Here is a 21,106-nt window from a genome sequence, read left to right on the forward strand (position 1 = left end):
GCCTTTCCATTTTCCACAAACTTTCTGATGCACCCTCATACGTGTAAACACATATTTCAAGGTTTAGCTGAAGGCTGGACTTCCTGCTACACTCTTCACTGTGCCCATGGACTTTGGTTCTCTAGATTCAACTCTGAGAGTGGCCACTTCAGTGATACTGGAGATGAGAGCCAAAGAGCATACACTCATCAACCATTTGTGGCCAAATTTTTGAAAAACTGTGGAAGCTTTTGCTGATAGAAGAGAATTCATTCATTCATTCACTCATTCACTCATTCATCCATCCATCTACCCTTTCTCAAGCACTGGGAATCGACAGATAAATAAGGATTCTTTGCCGGGAAGCAATCATCATAGGGATGCATAGAACCGCAATACAGCAACACGGCAGCACTGACCACTGTAGCCTGGGCCATCCAAACTTGTTCTGAAACCTGGATCTGATACACACTGCAGACCTCCAGAGGCAATACCACATAGACATTTGGGTCTGAAGCTCCAAAGAGATGTCTAGGCTATGTGTGTTTATCTGCCTACAGACAGCGTCGTATGGAGGAGATTGCCTTGTGACAAAGTGGACATCAAGAAAAGGGCAACCTATAGCAAAAACTCTAGTGAGACTTGGAAACAATACAGAGGGCTTTGAGCCTGCAGAATAAAGGTGTTAGGCCGGCGCCGCGGCTCACTAGGCTAATCCTCCGCCTTGCGGCGCCGGCACACCGGGTTCTAGTCCCGGTCGGGGCGCCGGATTCTGTCCCGGTTGCCCCTCTTCCAGGCCAGCCCTCTGCTGTGGCCAGGGAGTGCAGTGGAGGATGGCCCAGGTGCTTGGGCCCTGCACCCCATGGGAGACCAGGAAAAGCACCTGGCTCCTGGCTCCTGCCATCGGATCAGCGCGGTGCGCCGGCTGCAGCGCGCCGGCCGCGGCGGCCATTGGAGGGTGAACCAACGGCAAAAGGAAGACCTTTCTCTCTGTCTCTCTCTCTCACTGTCCACTCTGCCTGTAAAAAAAAAAAAAAAAAAAAAAAAGGTGTTAACAACTCCAACTGCTAAGAAGTTCAGTTAAATGAAAACATTTCAGCATCACCATCCCATTTGGGTGCCAATTCAAGTCCAGGCTGCTCCACTTCTGATCCAGCTCCCTGATAATGTGCCTGGGAAAGCAGTAGAAGATGACCCAAGTCTTGGGCCTCTGTACTCACATGGGAGACCTGGATGAAACTCCTGGCTCCTGGCTTCAGCCTGGCTCAGCTATGGAAGATGGATATTTCTCTCTCTCTCTCTCTCTCTCTCTCTCTCCTTCTCACTCTAAATCTCCAAACCTACATACCCATGCCCTGTCCTCTTTCTCTATCCGTCACTTAAAATTGACAGCTGTATCTTGACCTTCTGCTAAAGCCTAACAATCACAGAACTTCCTGATCTTGGTGGAAAATGCATTATCAGGAAAAAAAAAACAAACTATGCCTGGCTTTCAATGTTTTTGCACCAAAATCAGCTTACCTTTGAGTTCCATTTTCCCATGGACTTTTTGAAGTTTCATTGCATTTTCTTAAAAGAATTTCTAGCAGACTAAAAACAGAGCTGTTCTGAGTGGGCTAAAGTAGAATGAAGTTGATTTTAGATGTCGGGAAACTTGGAGAAACTGTGATTCCCTTCTGGAGCTCCCCTGAGTCCAGACTCTGGGACACAGCGGGAAATGACCGAGGATTTGAACCTTTATGTATCACTTATTACATTTGCTCCAAGGTTTGAGAGTCGCCAGTACACAGAGCGTGAGAACAAGGTGAACAGGCAATGGTCCCAGTCCTCCACTGGCGGGGGGCTTGTATCGTTGACAAGGATCCCCCTCTCTCCCAGCTTCCCCCAAGTGAAAGAGATGTTTGACCTTGTCTTTGCTGCATCTCTCCAGCCTCATGTTCATGTCCTTGAGAAAGCTGCGCCAATGAGGGAGGCCCTGCCTTCCTCCCTGACTCCTTCTGGCCAATCTCAAGTGTTCATATTTTCCTGAGCTTGCACCCCAGGCTCTACTATCAATGCCTCTGTTAAAATAAAGCCTCCTCTCCACCCTACCCTTTAAAAAGTGGTTTCGACTTTAGTTTACTGAGAAAGCGAAAGCAATCAGAAGCAAGCTCCCACATCCTCCCACTACCCAATCTAGCCATAAAGCCACCCCTTCAGTTGGACACAGGTTTTTCTTGCCTTGTGTCTGATCCAACATTCCTTTCTTGCACTTTTTCTCCCTCTTTTCTAGGTTATTTTTTTCTCTTCCTACTGGAAAATTTCCATCAATATCCAGGTATCTTGCAATCCCTCTCACCTTTAAAAACAGATCTTCCCTTGACCCCATCTCCCATACTGCTCTGTTTCTCCATTTCCCGGTTCCAGCAGAAATTCCTCCATGAGTTGTCTCCTCCCCCATGTTCCCTTAGTTCCTCCATGCTCTTCCAAATTTCCTCTGATGAGACCTTCAGTCTGAGCACTTCACCAAAACTACTGCAGTCACGGTGTGATGGTTCCCGGTACCCAGACATTTGGACAAGCACTGTTCTGGATTGTCCCTGTGGGCGCCACTTTGGATGAGATTAACACTGACGTGAGCAAGATGTGTTCTCCATGATGCGGATGGGCCTCATTCAGTTGTCTGAGGCCTAAATAGAACGAAAGCCTGACCACAACCGAGCAAGAAGGAGTTCTGTAGCCAGCGGCCCTCAGATCTGAGCTGCACCATCATTGCTCCTGGGATCTCCAGCGTGCCCACCCACTGTACAAATTTCACACTTGCCAGCCTTGGTAGCCACATAAGTCCATTCCTTAGGGAAAAAAATCTCTGTGTATACACAACCTATGGGTTCTGTTTGTCTGGAGAACCCCAGATACAATACAAGGTCACCAAGGACCGTCACTTTGCCACATACAACAGTGAATTCTCAGTGTTCTTCTTACTTGAATTTGACAGTATTTGACAATGTTGAATCATATTCTTGTTCCAAGGGCGCTTGTCCCCAGTTATGAGACTCTCCCAGTTCTCCTGCAGGTCACCGCCAGCCCCTGGTCCCTTGTAGGAGCCTCCTCATCAGGTCCTCAGATCTGGTCCCCACTTTACTTGGTCCTGATTTCTCCATGGATCACCATAACATGATGCTACTTTTTCTCCTCCCATGGCGATTGTGGTAAACCCCAGTAAGGGAAATTGCCAGGAGGACTGTGGCCAGTGCCCAGACACACAGTACTAATGGACTTTACAGGAGCTTGAGGTCCAAGGCCTCAGAAAGCCTAAAAGGAGGTTTGCTGTGACTTCAACACAATCTTGCCCAAAGCTCAGCCAGAACTTTAAACCACAAAGTCAGAAGCCGATGGAAATTTGATCAACAATGGTGTTCAGGAAGGGACCCAGCGGGAGGTCCTTCAGTAAGGAGGGGGTGAGCCCCCAGGAGGAAGCGCTCAGGAGAAGGTTGGTTACAAAAGGCTGAGTCAGGGCCCAGCTGCTGCCTCTGCTTCCCAGACCCTCACCCCACCATGATCGCCCCTCCCCAGGGGCCCCACCATGGCCCCTACCCTCCGCAATAGAGGCCAAACCACCTGGCCTTGGACTTGAATCTCCAGAACTCCAAAGCAGAAGTGTTCTCTTGATACAGTTGTTGTCTTGGGTATTTCTTTGTTGTAATGAAAAGCTGACAGATACAATGTTCTAGCAGTTGGCCTGGCAACCTGGCCATGCTGTCAGATCATTTTCATCCATGTCCCAAGGAGATGCAGGTAGTTTCAGTAGCCACTGGGACAAGGAAAAAAACGTGGAGGTCTTCTCTTCTTTTTCCTTTAAAGTTTCCTCTGTCCTCACCTTCCTGAGCCACACATACATACACTGGGTCCAGAAGTCACCATTCATGGGTTAGAAAACCCAGCGTGAGCACAGGCTGTGTTTGGAGAGATACAAACACAACCTCCCGTGGGCCCTCTCTCTGCCCAGATTCGTTTGCCTTTTGAGAAGAGTCTCCTGCGGGATGTGCTGTTCTCTGAGCAGGTCCCAGCACCACACGCCATAAGTGGAAAGAAAAAGGAGGCGGAGTTGTAGTCCATTCCCTTGCAGAAGGCATCCTTATCCGAAAAAAAGTTGATCGTTCTCCCTCAGTGTTACAGAGGCAGTCTTCCATGGGATCGCAAGCGATGACAACAACAAACGTTCTGGAGGCAAGCAGCTGGGATGCCTGCAATTTGAGTCGCTCGGATTAGCTCCAGCTGGAAAGAAGCTAAAATGCGAAAAGGAGCAAAACAGAGCTCCCGGGCTAGACAAATTAGCACCGATGCTGCCAAAGGCATTTCACTGGTGTAACGCCCAGCAAAAACCCTGTCGAAACCATCATCCCATGCCTCTCTGTGTGCTAGAGCTCCTCCTAAGCGCAGATCACCAAATATTCAGGAATTTTGTGAGCCGATCGCTAAGGAAGAGCGAAGTCATGTAAGCTCAAACGCAATTAAGTGCTCAAAACTCCATCGCTTTCTCATCAGCACATATTGTACCGGTACACAAGTACTAAAACGCCACGCTGTTCCCCGTAAATATATACCCTTACTTGAATGGATTAAAAAATGAAGACTATAAGTCTGAGGAGGAAAAAAAATCTCATCACTATCTCATTATCTGACTGCCTGTTATCCACATCTGTTCTTTTCTTAAATCTGGATTTTTTTTTTTTCATTTATTTGAAAGGCAGAGTTACACAGGAATGCAGAGAGAATCTTCCAACCACTGGTTCACTCCCCAAATGACCACAACAGCCAGGGCTGGGCCAGGCTGAAGCCAGGAGCCTGGAACTCCATCCGGGTCTCCCACATGGGTGGCGGGGACCCAAGCACTAGAGTCATCTTCTCCCAGGTGCAGTAGTAGGGATCTGGATTGGGCACGGAGCCCTGGGACTTGAGCCAGCGCTCCTATGGGGTGCCAGCATTGCCTGAGGCAGCGGCCCCTGCTGTGCCACAGTGCCAGCCCCCATGCACGGTTGTGCTGTGGAGTCAGGGGTAGCCGAAGCGCGGCTTCATGGTGGCCCTACCGTGCCTCTGTCTCGGTCTGTTCGTAATAGGACGCCACAGGCGGGGTCATTTTCGATCAGGAAAGGGGAACCTGTTTTCTGCGAGGGCCTTTCACAGATTTAGAACTTCATTCGTGGGCCACACACAGCCATCATCTTACAAATCAGCCTGCTGCAGATTCACTGAATTTTGAATCCCTCCTGACACTCCCCAACCCTGTTGAGAAATGCAGTGGCCCTGGAGACTAGAAAATCCAAGATGGAGGAACCAGCATCTGTCAATGAACCCGCTCCGGAAGTGATGCCTCTGGAAGTGACGTCATAATGATGCCCCGGAAGTGACGTCGTTAATCCTGCCACCCCCGATGCGGCTGCCAGGGGATTGGGTTTCCAACACGTGAAGGTCAAGGCTCGCATCAAACCACAGCAATGTCAGGCCAATGTGGGCGACAGACACCCGCTCTCCAGAACAGAGTTCTTTTGGGGGGACAGCAAGGGATTGCCATCTGGAATATGCAAGCCCCGGTGGGCCCCAGGAGGGTGCGAGGAGGCCGGGGCAAGATCGAGAGGACAAGTTCATGCGTGTTGTTTGGAGATCCTTCTCACTGGCTCCGCGGCGGGAGTCGGCGGTCACTCGCGAAGCGGCTGTCGCTGGGGAGACGGCTCTATCCAAGTAGAAGTGACTTATTTGGAATGCTGGGAATGGTTTCGTGGGTTTTCAAGAGCCCCTGCAAGGCGTATGTGCGTGAGGATTCTTCCTTGATGGCCTCTGGCTTTATTTTGGGGGGAGAGGGGTCCGGCTTTATTTGGGGAGGGGGGCTGACTACATTTTGGCTCTGACAACTTTCACAACCATATCTCATCCTGACTCTGGTGACCTCATGTTGGTCACTTGAAATCGACCATGATGGGGATACTGACACCGTGGAAACTGGCCAACAGTATACGCAACAAAGGTCCCCATAAGCTGTGTGGGGTGGTTTGTAGGAGAGCAGAGAGGAGTTCATCGTTGCACCCTGGGCCAACACCCCCTCATATTCCTTTATTACCATTCCTTCATCCTAACCCCAAGCCCCGTCTGCATCTGATGAGCCCCAGCCCGCCCTTAGTTGCTGCCCTGAGGTCCCATGGTCCTGTCTGTCGGGGAGCCTCAACCAGCGCCTCACTGTCCGAGGGAACACAGCCCATCTTTCTCCCTGGCTGTGTGCTGAGTCGACCTGTGCTCTCTGGGAGCACACTGAGCTCAGAGCAGGGAGCAGGTGCTTAATGCGGATGTGCTGGGAACACACTTCCTTGGTAAGATGACCCTTTCCCCGCTCCCAAGGAACTTAGTCCAAGGGAGAAAACGTGGGTATGGACCACCTCAGAAGCAGGCGTTCCTTTTGACGTGACAAGCTAAACATCATCAATTTGAAATGTCATTGAACCCTTTTTTAACCTATGATGGCATTCTGATGTTGCTTCCAATGAGTGGCAAATTGTGTCTGTTTTTCTTTCCACCTCTCAAAGGAATTCTTGGCTTCAAATTTCCTGGAGATAAACTTCTGGTTTCTAAAAGAAGAAGCTGGGAAGAAAGATGGGAGGAAGGGGCGGTCTGCTCCCTTCTGGCTCCCCTTCCTCACACCCCCCCCCCCAAGCAAGCTTCTAGAAGGTTCCGTGGTTCCTGAGCTTCAGCCTTCACCTCCAGAGCCAGGCGGCTGACCCAACAAACCGACATCTTGTAAGGGAACAGCTGGTGGAGAAAAAACACCCAGGAGGAACCGCTGCTGGCTGGTAGGAAGCAGACAGGTCTGGGAAGACAAGTGGCTCCAAGCGGCAGTGACAGTTGGCGTTTGCAGAGGGAAGCAAGCAAGCAGCTGCAGACAGGAGAGCACAGCTGGCTTGATTTAGGAATAACAAATCCAGCGCTGTCTCTTGCAGCTTGTCTGCCCTCCGTAAACACAGACCGAGCAATCCACAGACGCAGGTTCAAATTACCCGGGCGTTCCAGAGCGCAGCATGGGGGCCTCTAGGGAGAAGTTGGGAACAGTAACTGGATGGAGAGAAGGGGAGCCCAGGACCACCCTGTCCCTCTTGCCACGGGCGGTGCACGGAGAAGACAGAAGAGCACCGGGGTTGGGTGATAGTTTGGGAGAGCGGGAGGACAGACCCCCCTCCTTTTCCAGAACCTTCTGGAGGAACGATTCCGCCTAGCGCCTTTGCTCTTCCACACTGCCTCGTTAAGATGCTTGTTTTGACAGCTTCTGCCAAAGGCATCCTGGAAATCCACTCCCACATTTGTTTGGCTTGGGGTTTTCATCTCCCAGTGGGGTGCAGAGAGCGGTGGGGCTGGACCTCAGCCAGGACATCCTCTTCGAGGGACAAGCAGCCACGTGGAGCCGCTGGAAGAGCCCTTCCTCGTGGCAGGAGCGTTCTCAGGTCCCCACGTTCCACCTGCTCCCAAGGCCCCACACTGGCCTTGGAACGCTCCCACCCCCACCCCCAGCCCTGCAGCTCTGAGTGAGGCTGGCAGGAGCCCAGGAATCGCCCCTTGCAGTGTCCGGAGCACCACGTGGCTATGGAGGTTTATCGCCAGCTGTTAGCCCAGCTTTGCTGGGTACAGCCTAAGGCTATTAACTCCCTATCTTGTCTTCATCACGAGCTAAATGAAAGCATCCTCCGCCACGCTTCCTCCCTCTCTCACCTCTTGCTCACCCCACGTAGCTGGCCTCTTGGTCGTTTCCAGGAATGTCTTTCCCGGCTTCCTTCAAAGCACTTGGGTCTCGAGGGCATCCCAGGGAGTCTGCCTGGAGACAGATCCTCAGCCATGAAGGGTGGCTGGCTCCCGCCATGGCCTGTACAAGTTTTCAGGGCCACCTTGAGGTCCCCGTTCCAATCCTAAGAGAAGTTTTCCCACCTCGGGAGCCCCCTCCTTGAACAGCAAGAGGGGTCACCAGGGACAAATCGCAAAACAGAATGCTGGGAGCGTCCAGGCATGGAACCAGCCATGAGCACGCTAGGTGCCCAGGATTGGAGAGCAGAAGGGAGGGCCCCAAACCCAGGAGACAGAGCAGCCAGGGCTGCAGGTCCACGTCTGATGTCCCCTTCCTCTGAGGAAGCAGGAGGGGACAGGAGGGGACTTGGGGGCCTCCTTGTGCTGGGTAAGAAAAGGGTCCTTCCAGTGTCATCTCCCGAGGCCAAGGAGAAAGAAGAGCAGTCGCTTCCAACTTTTGTGGTGACACATTTTCTCCTAATCCCCTCAGCCAGCTTCTCCTGTAGGCTCACAGCCCAAACCAAGGTCACCAGTTCCCAAACGGTGCCCCTGGCAGGTGCCTGGCGTTGCTGATTGGGGAGGCACGGTGGAAGGGCCCAATAGCCAGTTCTGGTTACCTGTGAGGGGAAAGAAGGCAGGGGGAGAGAGCGCCTCCCTGGGAAGCAGTGTGCCAGGGTTTGTGTAGCAAGAGCGAGGGGGAGGCACCCGGGGAGGTGGAGTGGGAGGGCACCCCCTGCTCAAGCCAACTTCACCTTCATACACGGAACGGCAGTGGCGGGGGGGGAGGATGACTCCAACTCGGGGTGGGGGGGCCTCCTGCAGCTTCACTGGCCAGCTGGTGGTCTCACCCCCCCTCTGAGCGCCATTATGACAGAGCCTTCCTGGGACTGGCATCGTGGCCCAGCAGGTTAAGCCGCTGCCTGTGACGCCTGCCTCCCCTACGAGTCCCGGTTCGTGACCCGGCTCCTCCACTTCCGATCCAGCTCCCTGCTGATGTGCATGGGAAAACAGCGGAAGACGGCCCGAGTGCTTGGGCCCCTGCACCCATGTGGAAGAGCCAGATGGAGTTCCAGGTTTCTGGCTCCAGTCTGATCCAAATCTGGCTGTCGCAGGCATTTAGGGAGTGAATCAGTGGATGGAAGCTCGCTCTCTCGCTCTCTCTCTCTCTCTCTCTCTCTGTCACTCTGCCTTTTTTCATTGAAGAGAGATCCCCCCAGAATCTACGTGCACCCAGAACCTCAGACACTGACCACACGTGGAAAGGTGGGCAGACACCGTCATGGAAGGAGACAGGATCGTGCTGGGGGGGCAGGCCCAGAACTGGAGCAAGGACCCCTCCCCCAGAGAGACCCAGACAAAGGTCACGGGGACCCAGAAGTAGGCAGATTGAGGAGGGTGGGGTGTTGCTGGGGCAAGGGAGGGCGCTCCCCGGAGCCTTTGGAGGGAACACCATGCTGTAGGCACATGGACTTCCATCTTCCAGAATAGAGCACCGTGAAAATGCACATTTGCACGGCTGTGAGTCCCCAGGTCGGAGGTGATTAGCCCAGCAGCCCTGATGATAAACTCACATGCCCTCTCTCCCTCCACCTGCCCCCCGACACACACACACACACACACACAAAGCCACCTCCAACATGTGCACGTGCAAGACGCCAGCAGTCTCTCTCAGAAGACCTGGGCGCCTGGGTGATCCCCCAGGTCGCCCAACCTCTGAGCCTCACCCATTCGGTCTGGATGTGAAATAGGCACAGCTCCATACTTCCTGCAGTTCTTTTTTTTTAAGATGTTTATTTATTTATTTGAGAGGCAGACAGAGAGAGGGAGAGACAGAGAGAAAGGTGTTGCATTCACTGGTTCACTCCCACGACAGATGGAGCTGGGCCGATCTGAAGCCAGGAGCCTGGAGCTTCCTCCAGGTCTCCCAAGTGGGTGCAGGGGCCCAAGCATTTGGACCATCTTCCACTGCTTTCCCAGGCCAGAGCAGAGAGCTGGATCAGAAGAGGAGCAGCCGGGACTTGAACTGGTGCTCATATGGGATGCCGGCACTGCAGGCAGAGGCTTAGCCTACAGAGCCACAGCGCCAGCCCTCGGCATTTCTGAGAGCTGAAATTCTCCCCTCCAGGAGACAGCCTCGGACAGGTGCAGGCAGAGGCTCCTCCTTAAACGACCTTGGCCTTCCTCGGTAGCCGGAGCCTAGACAGGGGCACTGGGAAGCTTCCTCTTCTTCTAAGGCATATGGCCGCCACGGGGGAGCTGCTGGAGCCGGAGCAGGCTCTGGAAAGCAAGCCAGTCTCCATTCATTTAGCAAAAGCATTCTTTACCACCTTGTTGCATGCTCACGGTGATATCCAAAAGCTGTGCCTGACCAACACCTCTTAAAGGAAAGGAGCTGTTGTCTTTAGGACTTGGGACGCATGGCACCAGAAAAAAATGCCAGGGCAGAAGCCAAATGGAGCCACGCGAAGGCTTGCTATGCAACTTGATTTTTCCAAGAACCAAGTCCCCCAATGAAGAGCTCAGTTCCAGACACGCTTTAACTTAGTGGATACATGGGGCCGGTGCTGTGCCAAAGTGGGTTTGGCCTCTACCCATATGGGTGCCAGTTCGAGTCCCGGCTGCTCCACTCTGGTCCAGCTCTCTGCTATAGCCTGGGAAAGCAGTGGAAGATGGCCCAAGTCCTTGGGCCCCTGCACCCACGTGGGAGACCCAGAAGAAGCTCCTGGCTCCTGGCTTCAGCCCAGCTCTGGCCATTGCAGCCATCTGAGAGCTGGAAGCCAGAGACATTAAGCATCACCCTCTTTGGTTAGAAGCAAAGGTCAAGGTCCCAACCGCTGCGGTTCCTTGCCCAGGTACGGAGGGAACTGGAGACTGGAAAGAGCCTGGTCCCCACCCCCTGGGAGCGTCCCTCCCTCCTCAGCCACCCACTTCTGGCTTCCCATGCACACCTGGTGGAGTGCGCCGATGCCCGGTGCCCCACGAACCAACACAGAGAAGCTGCCTGCTCCTGCCTTCCAAAACCACGAAAGCTCAATTTGCAAGATTCTTTTTGTTGTTGTTGTTCAGCTCTTCAAAGACAAAAAACACCCACTATTTCCCATCTGATCCAAGACCGCAGGATTGTTTTTAATTCCATTCATCAGTATCTCATTCACCCCAAGAGACGAGGGGATGTTTCCATATTTACATAACCGGGCTCATCAGTTTAAGGTCCTGGGTCCCTCCCTCACATGGTGGCAATTCCAGTCCCTGACAGCCTTCCAAGTTTACTGTAAAGACCAACAGGGTCTCAGACACCCAGAAAACAAACTTCTTATGTTTTTATAAACTCTATAAAATTGTAAATTGGATCAAACTTTGCATCCAAAAGCACATTCTTGGGGAATATTTTATATGCACATAAAACAGAGAAAATGCTAGCATCGCGATCTTAACTGCACACTGGAAGCCACTAAAAGTCGGGTGAATGTAATCCATCTGGGACGCGCCTTGAGACCGGAGGCTTGGAGAGCACAAGAGAGCCTCAAGGGAGTCTGACGCCGCCCAGCTCCTGTTCATCAGCTGGCACCACCGTGTTTCTGTCTCTTCAAACGAAGACGCGGACAGTCCGAGGACCTCAGCTGTCAACGGCGAACCTGCCGCCAGGCTGGGCAAAGAAAGCGATGGCCACCAGGGCCTGGCTCTGGCTCCAGGTGCGTGATAAGTTGCTAAGAGCCCCTTCACTTGTCCTGGCTTCCTGCACAGGCCTTTTCCCCAAGGCCATGGCCGGGTGGGGGTGGGGCGGGGGTCAGTGGCAATCCAGGTTTTGCTACAGCCTTTGGGGCTTGTTTGCTCAAGACTGTCCATTAGGCGTTTATTAGCCTTCATTATGGAGTGCGGCAAGCCTAATTAGTTCCAGCTGAGCGGGTGGGGGGCCGCAGGGGGAGGGGGAGCTGCAGGCACCCTGTGAGTACAGCTGGCACTTGCCTTCCAGGAAAAACTGCATCTCCTTGTTATCTGTCAGCACAGCAAATTAGGCCCCTCATTATCACATCTGCAAGGTGCATGGCACACCCAGCGGGGGAGGGGGGGCCCTGGGGATGTGGGGAGAGGGGCTGGCTTCCAGGGAGGCCTCTGGCCGCACCTGGCTCTTGCGCCTGATAGGATCTTGCCTACCAGGACCAGGTCAAATGCCAAGAGGAGGGGCCCTTAGGGAGAGGAGAGAGCCCCTCCCCCACACTCTCGCCTCCACCCGTGAGCCCCCCCTGACGGAGACCCGTGGTCTGGGGGATTCTTGGACAAGACTTTGACTGCGGACTGTGACAACATGGAGACAGCGGGGATTTTCTCCGCGGCTTATAAAGGTAGAGCGAGTCTCTGTTTTCAATGTGCCCAAGAGTTGCCTGAGAGAAGCAGTTAGAATGCAGGCCCTGGGGCCCCACCCCAAATCCGGCAGACGCCCACGGGCCTCTCCTGGCCGGTGATCGGTGATGGAAGACACCACGCTGGGCCGGCGCCCACACCCCGGACTGGAACGCCTGGTTTGAGTCCTGGCTCTGCTTCCAACCCCAGCATCCTACTAATGTGCACCCTGGGGGGGTCCCAGTGGTGGCTCAAGCAACTGAACTCCCGCCACCCGCATCAGAGACCCGCAGGGGGTGCCTGGCTGCTGGCCAGTGTGGGCGTGCAGGGAGCAAACCAGCCTCTCCAATACCAATGACGGCCATGATGATGATGACGGTGATGAAGAAGAAAAGCAAGTGCAGAATGAAGCATTTGATAAAGAATTCATGCACCCAACAGTTCCCACGCAACTCCTACCACAGCAAGGAGCCATGGGCAGGGGCTGGAGGGGGAGGCGGCAGGATGGTGGCTCTGACAGCTTAGCAGTGGGGTCCCTGGACTGCACACTGGCCCAGGGGGCCCGCAGGTGGACGTAGAGTTTGGAATCCTGTTTTAGGAGCAGAGAAAGTCTCCCAGGAATCACAGCATTCGCACGGGCACTGGCACAGGTCTAGAACTGGTCAACAAGGGAACCCAGGACAGGGACAGAGGGCCAGCAGAAGGTTTTCTTTTTTCTTTCTTTTTTTTAAGATGTATGTCTTTATTCGAAAGTCAGAGCTACAGAGAGAGAGAGCGAACGGCAGAGACAGACAGATCTTCCATCTGCTGGTTCACTTCCCAAATGGTTGCAATGGCCAGGGCTGGGCCACGGTGAAGCCAGGAGCCAGAAGCTTCTTCCAGGCCCCAAAGAGTTGGAAGAGGCCAGACCGGAAGTGGCGCAGCCAGGACTTGGACTGTGGAGGGTCGGGACAGGGCTGGAAGCGTCTGTGGACAGCTGTTGTGGTTTGCATGCGTGGGAAGCTGGAGCCGAGCACGATGGCCTGCTGTGGCCCCGAGAACCGGTTGCAGAAGAGCAGGTGCAGAGACGTGGCTGCAGCCCAGGCGCTGAGTGTTAGGGCTGCGCCCCCTCCCCCGCCCCGCGCACGTGCGTCATGGGCCTGAGCTCCAGCGGCGCCAGCGCCCTCTGCTGTCTGGAGCCTACTGGGCATCTGCGCAGATGGGGAGTGGGCCCAGCAGCCCGCAGGAAGCTCCCCAGACCCGCCGCTCCTCTGGGGGTTCCGATCACCTGTGAGTGACACGTTGGCAGGCTGTCACTCCGCTGCCTCCTCCCACTCCCCATCACCTCACCATAGGTTCACTGGGCTGTCTCTCCGCTGGGTCTCCCACTCGGGAACTGGGGACACGCCCACCGCGATTAGCATGGGACACATTAAGAAGCAGCTTTGAGCAGACAGCACAGGGTGTCAGAGGCTTCGTGTGGAATTCCCTCCATGAGCCTCTGGCCTGGCTCCTGAGAAGCAAACAGGTAAGAGTGTGGGACACGGGGTCGGCGCTGTGGCGGAGCAGGTAAAGCCACCACCTGCAGTGCTGGCATCCCATATGGGTGCTGGTTCAAGTCCCGGCTGCTCCACTTCCGATCCAGTTCTCTGCTGTGGCCTGGAAAAGCAGTACAAGATGGCCCAAGTCTTTGGGCCCCTGCACCCGGGTGGGAGACCCAGAAGAAGCTGCTGGCTCCTGGCTTCCATCTGGCCCGGCCCTGGCTGTTGCAGCCATTTGGGGAGTGAACCAGCAGGTGGATGATCTCTCTCTCTCTCTCTCTCCTTCTCCTCCTCCTCCTCCTCCTCCTCTTCCTTCTCCTCCTCCCCCCATCCATCTGTAACTCTTTCAAATAAAATGAATCTTAAAAAAAAAAAAAAAAAAAGATAGCCACATCCCATACCAGAGTGCCTGGGTTCGAGTCCCAGCTCCGCTCCTGACTCCAGGTTCCTACTCATGCAGGCCCTGGGAAGCAACAGGTGATGACTCAAGTCATCAGGTTCCTGCCTCCCGTGTGCGAGATCCTGACGGAGCTCCTGGCTCCAGCCCAGCCCTGGCTATTGTGGACATTTGAGAAGTGCACTAACAGATGGGAGATTTTTCTTTCTGTCTCTCCATCTCCCTTCTGCCTCCCAAGTTAAAAGATTGATTGCTTGGTAGTGTGATAGAGTAATATGAAGTCACAGAACCTTGGATCAAATTATACTTCTAAGCCCTTCTTAGTTTGTAACCTGGGGGCGCATGAGTATGTTGGCTGATATTCCGGAAGTGAAACGCAGTTAAGATTAATCCCTGCCTCATACAGTCATGAGCAGAGCTAAGACCAGGGTGAGGTAAGTTGCCTCGGGCACAAAATTGAAGCAATGCCAAAAAACCTCTTAAATAATGTTTTAATGTATTTTTAAAGATCAAAAGTAATGCAAAAGGATCTGCAATGAACAAAATAGCAAATGAACACAGCATCGGTGGTACAGATTGGCACTTTTTGCCTTAGGAGCCAGTATGACTCAGCATGGTCCTGGGAGTGAGTTAATGAGAAATTAAATGAGATAATACAAGAGTTGAAAAACATCTGGAATCCGTGTGTTATGGGCCAGGTTGGACCTCAACTAATATTCCAGACTCTCGCCTTTCACGTAGAGAAGAGTTCTAAGTAAAGGCCCAAACACGACGTGCAGTGTGATAAGGCTTATTACAAAGTGAGAAAATACCCAGGCACGTGAGGGCTTTACTTAGGGAGAGTGGGCCAGGGAAGGTAAAGGGTAATTTCCACACCCTGCTCTGCTCGTCCTGAGTTCACGAGGAGGAGAGCCCCAGCTTCCGTTTTACACAGCTTTTCATGAGCTTAGAAAAATGGGAGTGTTCACATGGCCCTGACCCCAAGCCCTCGGGTAAGAGGAAGTACTTCCTGGGGGAGGAAGAGGAAGTACTTTCTGATCGGCAGGTAGGTGAACATGGCAACACAGAGCGAGGGAGGTGTGGCTTCCCACTCATGAACTTAGATGATCTGATTTCACACATCATATGTGTAGTTTGGGGTTTTTTTTAATGATATGCATTTCCCATGAACTTTTGGAAGCAACCTCTTGTGTGCAAACACCTGGAACAGGGCGCATCACAAAAGGGCTCCATGCATTTGGAAGGAAGGAGGGGTGGACCGTTTGGTGAAATGATTCCAAGGCTTCAGAGGTATCACAGGCCCCGCGGGCCCCCTCTCTCTTTCCGCCTTCATAGTGAGGTAGCTATATGGACAAGCATCAGAGGACTGTGTAGGGCAAAGACAAGCAGTCGCAGCTAAAACCCACTCTTAGCCCCAGATCCTGTCTCTTCCCAACACACCTGCCTGGTCATTTAGCATCTCAGAGACTCTGTCAAACCACAGCTGTGATTGGCAGGACAGAGTCTGATCTTCGGCGCCGCCTTCCCACTGCCCGAGGCCTGCGGTTTGGAGGAATCCTGCAAGCGCTGGGCAGACGGCTCGCGGCAGTGGTGCAGCTCACCGTGGAGCCCTTCTTTCTGTGTTCCCACCTGACCCCAGTGGGGGCATTCTGCCGCAGCCCGGAAAAGGTATGGAGAATGGAAGGTTTGGGGCAAGGGGTAGTTAGTCTTTCTAGAGATGGAGGGGGAGCTGGCAGCCTAAAGCAAAAAGGGGAACTCTTTGATGAGAAGGGGCTTTCTGCTGAGAGAAGACGCTGTCACTCCTGGGAGGCCGGGGCAGGCTGGCCAGATCACTGGGGGGTGCGGTTACTGTGGATCCCCATTAGAAAACCAAATGGGGGGGCCGGCGCCGCGGCTCACTAGGCTAATCCTCCGCCTAGCGGCGCCGGCACACCAGGTTCTAGTCCCGGTCGGGGCGCCGGATTCTGTCCCGGTTGCCCCTCTTCCAGGCCAGCTCTCTGCTGTGGCCAGGGAGTGCAGTGGAGGATGGCCCAGGTGCTTGGGCCCTGCACCCCATGGGAGACCAGGAAAAGCACCTGGCTCCTGGCTCCTGCCATCGGATCAGCGCGGTGCACCGGCCGCATCGCGCCGGCCGCGGCGGCCATTGGAGGGTGAACCAACGGCAAAGGAAGACCTTTCTCTCTGTCTCTCTCTCTCACTGTCCACTCTGCCTGTCAAAAAAATAAATAAATAAATAAATAATTTAAAAAAAAAAAAGAAAACCAAATGGGGGGTAGGAGGTGGCGCTGTGGCGTTGTGGGTAAGTCTACTTCCTGCAGTGCCGGCATCCCATATTGGTGCCAGTTCGAGTCCCAGATGCTCCTCTTCTGATCCAGCTCTCTGCTATGGCCTGGGATAGCAGTAGAAGACGCCCAAGTCCTTGGGCCCCTGCACTCGCATGGGAGACCTGGAAGAAGCTCCTGGCTCCTGGCTTCATATTGGCACAGCTCTGGCCATTGTGGCCATTTGGGGAGTGAACCAGCAGATGGAAGACCTTTCTCTCTCTCTCTCCCTCTCTCTCTCTCTCTCTGCCTCTCCTCTCTTTGTGTAACTCTGACTTTCAAATAAATAAATAAATCTTAAAAGAAAAAAGGAAAGAAACCCGAGTGGGGATTTTTAAATCAAATTAGGTGCAGAGGTGGGTGTTCAGCTTAGCAGTTAAGAGGAGGGTTGAGACCCCACATCCACATCTGAGTGCCTGGGTTCCACTCCCAGTCCCAGCTTCCTGCTAAGGCAGACCCTTGGCGGCTGGGTCCCTGTCACCCATGTGGAGACTCGGATGGGTTCCCAGCTCCCAGTTTCAGTCTGGCCCAGCCCCAGCGGTGGCAGGCATTTGGGGGTAATGAACCAGCAGATGGAAGATCTCTCTCTCTCTCTCTTTCTGTCTCTGTCTCACTGCCTTTCAGTTGAAAAAAAAAAAGTAAATTGTATAGAAAAGCTTATGGGGAGCCACACTGTCTCTTTCCTCCCCAAACAACCCGTAACGCCACTTTTTGATGGCATCCATGTGGAAGTGTCTGGGGTTTTCTTCTGATGTCTAGCTGACAAAGCCAAAAGCACTGATTCGACTATGTCTTTGTGGTTTTTTTTAAGATTTATGATTTATTTCTTTATCTGAAAGGCAGAGTCACAGAGAGGCAGAGGCAGAGAGAGAGAGAGAGATGTCTTCCATCTGCTGGTTCACTCCCCGGGGTGGCCAGCAATGGCCGGAGCTGCACCAATCTGAAGCCAGGAGCCAGGAGCTTCTTCCAGGTCTCCCACGTGGGTGCAGGGGCCCAAAGACTCAGGCCATCCTCTACATTTTCCCAGGCCACAGCAGAGAGCTGGATCGGAAGAGGAGCAGCCGGGACTCAAACCAGTGCCCATGTGGGATTCCTGCACTACAGGCAACAGCTTTACCTGCTACACCACAGCGCCAGCCCCTCCACTTTGTCTTAGAGTCTCAACTGTAAACAGTACCTATTGACAACTTATAGAAATTGCTGTAGTTTGACCTTTTTTTAAAAAAAGATTTATTTATTTATTTGAAAGAGTTACACAGAGAGAGGAGAGAGGAGAGGCAGAGATAGAGAGGCAGAGAGAGAGAGAGGCCTTCCATTCACTGGTTCACTCCAAAATTGGCTGTAATGGCCGAAGCTGCACTTATCAGAAGCCGGGAGCCAGGAGCTTCTTCCGGGTCTCCCTCGCAGGTGCAGGGACCCAAGGACTTGGGCCATCTTCCACTGCTCTCCCAGGCCATAGCAGAGAGCTGGATTAAAAGTGGAGCAGCCGGCCAGCACTGCGGCTCAATAGGCTAATCCTCCGCCTGCGGAGCCAGCACCCCGGGTTCTAGTCCCAGTCGGGGCGCCGGATTCTGTCCTGGTTGCCCCTCTTCCAGGCCAGCTCTCTGCTGTGGCCCGGGAGTGCAGTGGAGGATGGCCCAAGTGCTTGGGCCCTGCACCCACATGGGAGACCAGGAGAAGCACCTGGCTTCTGGCTTCGGATTAGCGCGGTGTGCCGGCCACAGCGTGCTGGCCGCAGCGGCCACTGGGGGGTGAACCAACGGCAAAGGAAGACCTTTCTCTCTGTCTCTCTCACTGTCCACTCTGCCTGTCAAAAAAAAAAAAAAAAAACGTGGAGCAGCCGGGACTGGAAGCGGTGCCCATATGAGATGTCGGCACTGCAGGTGGCAGCTTTGCAACAGCACCCGCCCTAGTTTGACCTTGAGTTGGCTCCCAACTCGTGCATATGTTTAAATCCTACCATCTTATGTCAATGGTGCTGAGAGGGTAGAAACTTAATCCAATTTTAGCATCTGAAGGGAGGGCCTTTTGGGGAGTGATTGAACCAGATCAGGTTGCTGAAGTGGAGCCCCCAAGATCAAATCCCGATGGCTTTATAAGGACAGACACACAGAGGGAGAGTGCGTGTGTACTTCCTGTCTCTCTCCCAGCTTCCTGGCTCACCACACGGTCCTCCCTCTGCACATACTCCACCAACCACCACCCTCATCAGACGTCAGTGTAATCTTAAACTATGAATATCCAAAACTGTGATCTGAAATAAACCTTCGTCCTCCACTGGCTGCTGTTCTCAGGTGCTGAGGAAAGCTAACTAATGCAGGATCCGTGGCATTAAGGCGGCTTTAACTCCAATACTCTCCTCCTTCCCTTACCATCTCCTACCAACCTTTGATGTTTAGGCTGTTGGTTTTATGCTCCATTGGTCTCCTTTGTCTCTTTAAATAATAGAAGCACCCCTCTCTTGTTCTATCAGCTCCACCGGTCTCTTCTGCCTTGACTCTCACCGGATGAGCCGTCCACACCAGCTCACCCCCACTACGCATTTTCTCCAGTGATCTGCCTTGGCTGTGACAACAGGGCTGCCCCACCCCCAGGCAGGCCCACAGCTTCCAGGCTTCCATTCTTCAAGTCTGTGAAAACCACCCCAGTGTTCACATCACAGTACCCTGCCTCTTGCTTAAGCTTGTGCACCTGGGGAGAAATACACAGATGAAGAAGGAGACCCTCATCTTTGGGGTCCTCACAGCCTGATGACGACACGGTCTTTGTGTGACATTGTCGGTTAGAAGAAGGTATCCTGGGCTCCAGTGCTGAGGCACAGCAGGTAAAGTCACCGCCTATGGCACTGGCATCCCATATGGGCACGGGTTCCAGTCCAGCTCCTTGGCTAATGGTCTGGGAAAGCAGCAGAAGATGGTCCAAGTACTCAGGCCGCTGCACCCATGTGGGAGACCCAGAGGAAGCTCCTGGCTCCTGGTTTCGGCCTGGCCCAGCCCAAGCCATTGTGGCCATCTGAGGAGTGAGCCCACGGATGGAAGCTCTGTCTGCATCTCTCTCTCTCTCTCTCTCTCTCTGTGACTCTGCCTTTCAAATGAATAAATAAATATTTTTAAAAAGAAGAAAGAACACATGGCCATGTCTGTTGAAGCCCCCCAGGAGCTGTCTTGATTTTTAGCTAGGTGCACATCAAAACGCAGGCGTTGGATTTGTTCATGGAGTAAGCATTTAGCGAGCGCCTACTATCAGCCAGGCACCGCGCTAAGGCGCTGGGCTGCAGTGCCAAACGAAGGCAGGAAAACAAACAGCGCTGCGCTGAGTGTGAGAGCCGCGGATGACCACACAGTATAAACAATGTAACAGACTACAGCGTCAACCCGACTGCACCAAGGGACGCCTACACGCCGTGTTTCCGGGCGTACCTGGGAGACATTGCCACAAAACCCTGGTGTGTGTGGAAGGGACCTGGATGAGGAAGTCCCGCCCCCATGTGCGTGGTGCCGTCCAATCAGCTGGTGTGTGTGGAAGGGACCTGGATGAGGAAGTCCCGCCCTCATGTGCGTGGTGCCGTCCAATCAGCTGGTGTGTGTGAAAGGGACCTGGATGAGGAAGTCCCGCCCCCATGTGTGTGGCGCCGTCCAATCAGCTGGGGGTGCAGAGGAGGCAGAAAAGCGGAAGTGGGGGGAAATGCAGTCTCCGGCCCCCTCCTCACAGAGCTGGCGCCTCTTCCACCTGCTGCTGTTCTCCGACGTCAGGCTCCCGCGTCCTCTGCCTTTGGGCTCTGGGAATTGCATGGCGCCCCGTTGGGCTGGGGGCTGTGCTGTCAGCCTTCCTGGTTCTGAGGCTTCTACCACTACTGCCTTAACATGGCGCCCCTCGGTGTAGACGGCCATCTTGGGACGTTGCTACCTGTGAACCTGTGGTTGTTTCCTGATTCCTAAGACATGACATGTGTGCATACGGGCCTCGGTGTCTGGCAGTGCACAGCCGCAGGCAGGATTTATGTAAAAGGGAGAGGGTGAACACACGTGTTCATGCGTGAGTGTCGGCCACCCCACATGCAGACACCCAGCATGCGGGGCCAGGGGGTTACCTGTGAGGAGAGAGGGCCAGGAGGCCCGAGAAGGGTCCCAGGCGTGGTGAGGGAGGCCCTCCCACGTTATCCATCTCTTTTATGAGATGGGGGCGGTGCCCTAATTGTACCAGAGGGGTGGAGCTCAGCATGCCTGTGGTTTTTTGAGATTTTCATGGCACCGCCCATGGAATTTACCTTCCAGGTGGCCGTCATGGTGTCTCCTCTTTCCTGGTCCCGGGTGAGACACAGGTGCATCATGGGAGGCAAGGTATTAGGCCAGAAGGTTTGCAGGTGAAGGGTTAGGACCAGCAGGCAGGGCCGGCACAGGTGCATCATGGGAAGGCGAGGTGTTAGGCCAGAAGGTTTGCAGGTGAAGAAGGGTTAGGACCAGCAGGCAGGGCCGGCACAGGTGCATCATGGGAAGGCGAGGTGTTAGGCCAGAAGGTTTGCAGGTGAAGGGTTAGGGCCAGCAGGCAGGGCCGGTACAGGTGCATCATGGGAAGGCGAGGTGTTAGGCCAGAAGGTTTGCAGGTGAAGGGTTAGGGCCAGCAGGCAGGGCCGGCACAGGTGCATCATGGGAAGGCGAGGTGTTAGGCCAGAAGGTTTGCAGGTGAAGGGTTAGGACCAGCAGGCAGGGCCGGCACAGGTGCATCATGGGAAGGCGAGGTGTTAGGCC

The 21,106-nt window shown here is 53.9% G+C and overlaps 1 long non-coding RNA gene across 2 annotated transcripts; it reads left to right on the top strand.

The window, feature by feature from the left end:
- The first annotated feature begins 5,124 nt into the window (after positions 1–5,124).
- Positions 5,125–19,481, top strand: LOC127487273 (uncharacterized). 2 transcript variants are annotated; one of them, XR_011386888.1, is made up of 2 exons: positions 5,125–6,323; positions 6,537–19,481. It is a non-coding gene; the product is annotated as an uncharacterized lncRNA (long non-coding RNA). The 2 variants fall into 2 exon arrangements; XR_011386887.1 differs by having other exon boundaries at positions 5,125–5,768.
- The last annotated feature ends 1,625 nt before the right edge of the window (positions 19,482–21,106 follow it).

The sequence above is a fragment of the Oryctolagus cuniculus genome, chromosome 2 (assembly GCF_964237555.1).
Source record: "Oryctolagus cuniculus chromosome 2, mOryCun1.1, whole genome shotgun sequence".
NCBI classification, from domain to species: Eukaryota; Metazoa; Chordata; class Mammalia; order Lagomorpha; family Leporidae; genus Oryctolagus; species Oryctolagus cuniculus.